The sequence below is a fragment of the Condylostylus longicornis genome, unplaced genomic scaffold (genome assembly GCF_029603195.1).
Source record: "Condylostylus longicornis isolate FDR11 unplaced genomic scaffold, ASM2960319v2 ptg000016l, whole genome shotgun sequence".
NCBI lineage: Eukaryota > Metazoa > Arthropoda > Insecta > Diptera > Dolichopodidae > Condylostylus > Condylostylus longicornis.
Window position 1 is genome coordinate 3,293,219 of NW_026577985.1, and position 7,534 is coordinate 3,300,752.

Sequence of the window (7,534 nt, forward strand, 5' to 3'; positions counted from 1 at the left end):
TTTATAAAGTTTTTAAAAGTTTTTAAAAACTTTATTATCCCAGACCTATTATTATATTACTCTATACATTGTAATGACACTAAGGCGCTTCAGGCTTCACTCTTTCTTCACATTTTTATAATTTTTAATTTTAGATCTTCAAATATATTTACATTAATCAACATTGCAATTAATTCTTATATCACACAATACAACCCAGTTCAAAGTTGTATTAAAATTTCGCAATAAATTACTTAGCAGATGTTTAATTTGTTCCACCCTAAATAATTTGTCAAATAAAATTTTTTTTATACTGCAAGATTTTGAAAAGTATTGCTCTTTATGAAAAAATTGATGTTTGATTCGCAAACACCATATCTTTCAAACGTGGCTGATAAATATTATTAGACAGCGAAAATTTGCATAACTTATTACGAAGAACTTCTTTGGATAATATAGTCAGTACCTACTTTAAAGATTTTTTATCAATATATCAGATTTATTATCAATATGTATTGTGGGCATCGACATAAATAGTACAGTAAAGTTTTGGAAACATTTTTCCATTTCCATTTTTAACTGTATTGCAGGAATATATGCATTTTTATATTTCACGTTTTTTAATAAGCATTCTTAACATTACGACATCACTTTTTATTAAAATTTCTGAGTCAGGAACATGAAAATGTAGACACTTATAAGTTTTATAAAAACTTACTAGATTAACACTTAATTAAAAACTATAATTTGAAAAACTTGGTTAGAGAATGTTCTATAGTTGGTAATGTAGATTATTTGACACATAATTATTAAACAATGGATAAAAGCTTATAGATTTAGGCGTAAGCAAATAGTGCGTAAAACAAAATTGTGTTAGTTACAATAAATTTGCAGTGCAGCTTTTAAATAATCTTTTCATTTGCATGTTGTAACTTTGTAAAATTAACACAATATTTTTGTTATAATTAGAGCTTACGAGTATATCAGTAAATACTACTATTTAAATAAATTTTGCCGGCAGAAAATGTTTCAGATCTTTACAAAATTTGTCCTATAACAAACGGTTCCAAATAATCGTTTCGATAGTTATTGTAATATTATCTCTAATTCTTATTTAAGATTACTGAAATTAAGTTTCTGTAAATTTAAATTCTATATTTTTTCTTTTCGTAAATTGAGTAAGAGTTTCGGATAATTGTTTGTTACTTTTTTTCATGTATAAGTTAAATTGGATCCTTTTTTACCTTTTTTAATTATATAACTGCTTTTATGAATTTTTATTTTTATTATACAATTATAAAAAATAAAAAAATTGTTTAAACTTTACAAATTCTATTAAACTCAAACACAAGGTATAAACTGATGTTAAAAGAAACTTAAATTTAAATTACGGTCACTTTCAAACTTGCACAAATTAATAAAAATTCCTGAGAAAGAGAATTCATATGCAATTAATATTTTACTCTTTATTACAATATTTTAATATACATAATTTATATTATTGCTATGACTTATTATTAATATTATTTTTTGTAATTTCACTTTCGAAATTATAAAATTTAAAAATTCAAAAAAAAATGCGTAGAACTCAACAAGAATAAAAAATGGAAAAACAGCGATACCGCGTTATTTCTTCAAATAGAAGCAAATTTTAACTAAAACCTTCAATAACAGCGAAGGAACTAAAGTTTCTAATTTTCCAAGTCCAACATTTCGTAAAGTATTTCTTACTTCAAACTAAAAAATGAAGAAATTTATTCGATTAATACATTTATCCCTACCATTATAACACATATAACATAATATAATAAGTGTAATAGGTATTCATAGTAGGGGTAACTCCACAAATTCATAGAGTTAGTATTGTTTACATGAAACAACCATTTCAAACTTACTATTAAGTTTTGAAAAAAGAAAAATATTCAACAAAATAGTGGAGCGTTTATATGCGCTAAAATAACTCATAAGAATGTGTAGTGAAAATGATAATAATCATATCGATAAGCACGATGATGATCATAACGATAAATATGGTTTTTTAAGCGAAACTTTATGTAATATGCTTGCTTTGTTGTATTGTAAAACTAATTGTATTGTTTTTATTTAAAAGCTATTTCACTATTGTAATATTAAGGAATCTTTTCTTGTTTTAAGGTAGCATATATAAGAAATAATTACTAAGACTATAAAAAATAATAATCGATACTGTAAATGCGGTAATACGGGAAAAATTTAAACATTTCGGAAAAGTTGGATTTTGCATGCTTTAAAACATAAGTGTAATATAAAAAATTTAGTAAATCAAACACATAGTTTGTGAACCGGCAGATTACCTCTTCACAATTTATATCTAGAGTTTGCATTCACATTACTTTAATATATAATGTACATCTACACGTAATGAAAACAGTTTGTTGGCATAACCATATATAGTATTGCACAAATTTAGATAACATAAAACTTGAGTCTTCTTTATGATTGTTAATTTAATGAAAGCATGAAAATTTGTTTCCAAATAACTTTTAATTTGAAGGGTCAAATCGACAGATTGGTATGTGAATTTAATTTCTTATGAATAGTAATATCTGAATTTTCTACGTTTAAGGAATTTAAAAAGTGTATTTAGTTTGGAAAATGAATTTTATCAACTCGTACTTACTTTTTTACGACTTTGGAGAGAGTCGGAAAGTGCAGGGTAGCACGAAACGAAACAAATTATTCTATAGAAATAACACTACTAAATTTACTAAAATTTATTTGAGCAAAATCTCATTTTTCTATATTAAAATATATATAGAAGTTTTCTAAAAAGACGAACAAATTATAGACAGAGTGGAACTAACAGACGCATAAAAGAGTGGAAACTAGTCTTATTTAGTCACTCACAGGGTGGAATTAACAGTGACTGTATTTTTAAAACTATAATTAGTAAAATGTCGTGAAATTTTAAACCTTTCCTTTAAAAGTACTCCAACTGTAATTCTAAAATAATAGCTCAAAATGTGTGTGTTTTTATCAGTTTTTTTATTAACATAACAATTAAAATGTCGGCAAAAAATATAATGAGAAATTATTAACATATCTTCATGTCAATTCACAAATTCAACCTAAATTTAAGGAAAGTGTATTACATATATTAATATTCACTTTTTGGCAAAAAAAAATAAAAGAAAATATTTAAATAAAAATAAAATATAACCCCGATCAACTGAACATGTTTTAGCAAATTTACTACTTCTTTTAAATAAAAGAAAATTGTATGCCAATTGTTTCTGCCTTTAAAGTGTAACGAAATTTTTAAAGTACATACCTATATAAAAACGTACACTAATGGATATGTGTGTATTGAAAGATTGCAAAATCGGATTTTTACAATTTAAATCGGTTTACTACATTTATTTGTTTTAAAGCACAATAAATATGCACAACTTTTATTTTATTATGATTCGGATTGCTTTTTTTCAAGATTTTTTCTTGACTTTTAATTTTTTGGCCATAGGAAATAGGAAACAGTAAAATTTGATAACCATATTGTATATTCATATATCAGAATTTAATAATTTTCAAAATATTAAATGACATCCAATCTATAAATTTTATTAAAAAATTGTGATTTTCTAATTTGCGAGAAAATAGTTAACTTTGCAAATTTGCAAAGATGTACGTTACATATAAAACGCTACTTACTTCATTTAAAAAAATTCACATTAACTTTTAATATTATGTATTTTAGGGATTTAATATCAAGATGACCTTTTATTAAACACGCTCTTCAATTTTTTACTTTAGTTAACACAGATTGTATTATTTTTTCTTAACTTTTTTGTTATTTACTTTGACAATGCTACTTTGACAAGTAATATGCTTTACATATATTATGAAGAAAACACACGCCGTAGACGTGTAACAAAAAGTGTAACATAACTATCTAAATTAATTATTAAAATTAAAAAAATTTTTTGTTTCATATACATATTATTTAACGATTAACACTTTTTCTAAAAAAAAATTTGAAAAAAAGTGCTTTTTGATTTCATTTTATCCATCCGTCCGTTTCTCCCTCTGTTCATGTGCCTGTTTACAAAACTTCTGCTTTAAAGATAAAAATAAGATAGAAAGCTGAAGCTAGAAAGAAAAATTTTGTATACAACTAGATCTTTATTAGAAACTTTTTTCTCTTGAAAAAAGTTTTTCTTTTTTTCCCCATAGCTGCCGTTAAGCACTATAAATAGTTCATTTCGTTAGAAGCAATTCTTTTTCCATCTCTGCCCTCTTTCAAGTTATCTATTTTCGAAATTCGTAAAGTTTGAATTTTCAGCGCCTTATTTGCGAAACTGCTTACCATCAAAAAAGCTAACGGAAAATGCCATACGATCGAAAAATATGATCGTTTTTCTTAACTCACGTACCTAATCGCTATTCAACCATTATTTTAACACTTCTTTCAATTCTTTTGTTTTTCTCGTTCTAAATGTATGCAATAATTTGGTATGCATGTTTCAGTATATAAATGAAAGTAAATAAAATAATATGGTAGATTGTTTTTAAAATTTCGGAATATTTATATGCCTTGTTGACTTTTGAATCGAGCTTAGAAATATGTACATAAACAGACTGCTAACGTTTGTTCATTCATATTTTATTTTTATCGAACAAAGCTTGAAATTATATTGTAAAATTTTTTAACCTCCATTCAACGACAACTTAGACCTTAATGTTAACTGTGTAATGAGAAAGAATAATCTTTTAATATTGGAAAACATATAATTTTCAAAGAAGTAATAAAGAAAACTGCAGACAGCCATAATAGGAAAGAAAGCAAAATAGTTTTTTTAAATTACCCTACTTTTGAAACTTGCGATACCATCGGAAATAAGTTTTTGTTTAAGCTTATTTTTAATTTGCCTAAATATTATCGCTCCTATACGCTTCTATACGTTAATAATACCAACATAAAAATGAATAATGTAGCATGCATATACACATACTTATGTACGCGTACAGTTGTAAACGAGTTGTAAACGAAACGGTAATTGCAATTAAAACTTTTTTATTTTTATGACATTGCTGCAATTCATATGTGACATTGATGCTTATATGCTTAATTTAATTTAAAAAAAACATAAAAAAACATTTTTCATAAAGTATGAAATTGTGTAAGAATAATAGAAAATATGAGTTAGAACACTGCTGTCAGTAACAAATTTAAAATGTATAGTTTACAGGTCTATATATTAAAAATTTCTATGAAAACTAAGCATTATTTATGTTATTATCACCACGTAAACATATTCAATATAAATTAAATACACGTTTACCTGATTAAACGTATATTACCTTTATTTTCAACAATCGCAATTCCCTTATTAAACCTATTTTTTTTTATCCATTATTAGTATGCCGTGTTTACAGGAGAGACCAAAAGGCAAACATTACGACTTCATTTGAGCGATATTAATATACTAGCACCCAAAGTGCTAGTATATTAATAGTACCTATTTCAAAATATAGTAAACGCCAAACGGTTGGTACTCTAAGTACCTATCTCAGTTCTTTTTCCGCATTTTTATACAATTATGTTTTTTACTTTTTATAAATTTTTATATATGAACAGTTCCTTCCCATCTATCATAATGCAGTTATATACCGTTTAATCATTGCAAAATAAATTTAGCTCTTCACCACTTAAATTGCGTTTGCGATATAAAAGTAAGAAAGGAACTTAAATTTAACTAATATTAGCCAACAAAAATGCTGCAATTGGATAACATTAACAATTATTATATTTTTATAACAGAAATAATTGATAATGTTTGTTTTTTCATAAAAATAATAACAGTAAGAATAAGTGTTAGATTGACTCGATTTTATATGTAGATATCTATAGTATAATTTGCGTAGATGCATACGTAAATATTAAATGAATTAATTGTAAACAATTTTTGAAGATTTCAACTCATTTGAATCTTTGTTGTTCACAAAAATATTAAAGGAAGTTACAAGCAATACCGAAACATTGATGTAATTGTGTTACTAGTACTTATATGCTGTAAAATTCAGGTCATGGTTAAAGCCTAATACGAGAATTTTCAATTGAATAAAACCTTCAAAAAAATAAATTTTTTTTTTCTTAATATTTTATTTAATATTTCTTAACAGCAAATTCATACATACTCGTATATACATACATTAAATATTTGTAAAAGAAAATGATTTAGAATGGGATTTCACGATGTTATAGCGAAATTATACGTAATATATTAATTTTCAGTAAAATGCAGTTAAAATACTTGTGTGGTTTATTTTAAAAAACCATTTTCATTTAAAAAAAAAATAATAAAATATGATAGCTAATTATTTTGCGTGAATGCAAAGCATTAGTACTGTTAATTAAGTACAAAAAAGAGTACCAGTACAAAAATATTTATGATTTAGCTAACTATAAAATGTAACAAGTTTTGCACTTTAAAAAGGAAATAAAACTATCGTTTGTTATGAAATAATCTCTTAAATCAAAACTTTGTAGGAAATAAGTATTACGTAAAAAGTAAAACCAAAATTTAATAAACAGCAGCACAGTATTTATTGTTTTTGTTCATATATGTTTTAAAACAATATACAACATCTATTGTTAAGATTAAAAAAAAAATCCAAAATACACACTCTAACAATATGCTGTCATTCTCCGAAAGTTTTTTCGCTTACAAATTTACGCTAGTTGAATAGAAGGTTTTACACTTTTTAGCATATTGAAATTTGAAGATTTTACATACTTTGTGAAAATTCCAAAAGTTATATTTCAGTTTTAGTATTTTTATTATGCTGAATTGCATTTAGATCGAAAGTCTTTTTTAGTAATCTTGCAATAACTAATGCTTGCTTGTAAAATTGCACCACATTTTATATTTAACCTATAGGTTATCACTATACTACTAAATGCTACATTGTTCAATGTAAATTATTTCAAAGTAGCAATTTTTGACTTTGCTGCCGAAATACTAAATAATGCCCCTTTTTGGTAAATATACTCAAAAATCTGTATAATTCATTTAAATGATTTGCATTCATTTAAATATGTATTTTAATTCGATTCAGACCGAAGAATATTGCATTTACTTTTTATTTTATTACATGTCTATACTTAAATTAAATTACTTTTGTGATTTATATTTACAAATCAATAAAAAATTATATCTAAAAATTATTTTTTGCGATTCTACCAAATTTATTTGAAATATCTTACTTAATGCAAACTATATAAAACATATCACTTACGTTATGTTCTTATTTATTTTGCCATAACTGTATGTGGATTTGAAGTATTGTACAAATGAAAGTGAAAATTAAAACACTTGCGATTTAATATTCCAACATATAGTGTGCAACGAACCGATTTTGACGCAAAAAAAATTTTTTTATAATTTTAAAAATATTAACCATATATTTGTATAAGATATGGGTATTGTCAATTAATTTAACCGTTTGAAATATTAAAAATATTAGCAAATTTTTCGTAATTTTTTCGCATATGATTTATCTTTGTTATAATTATACC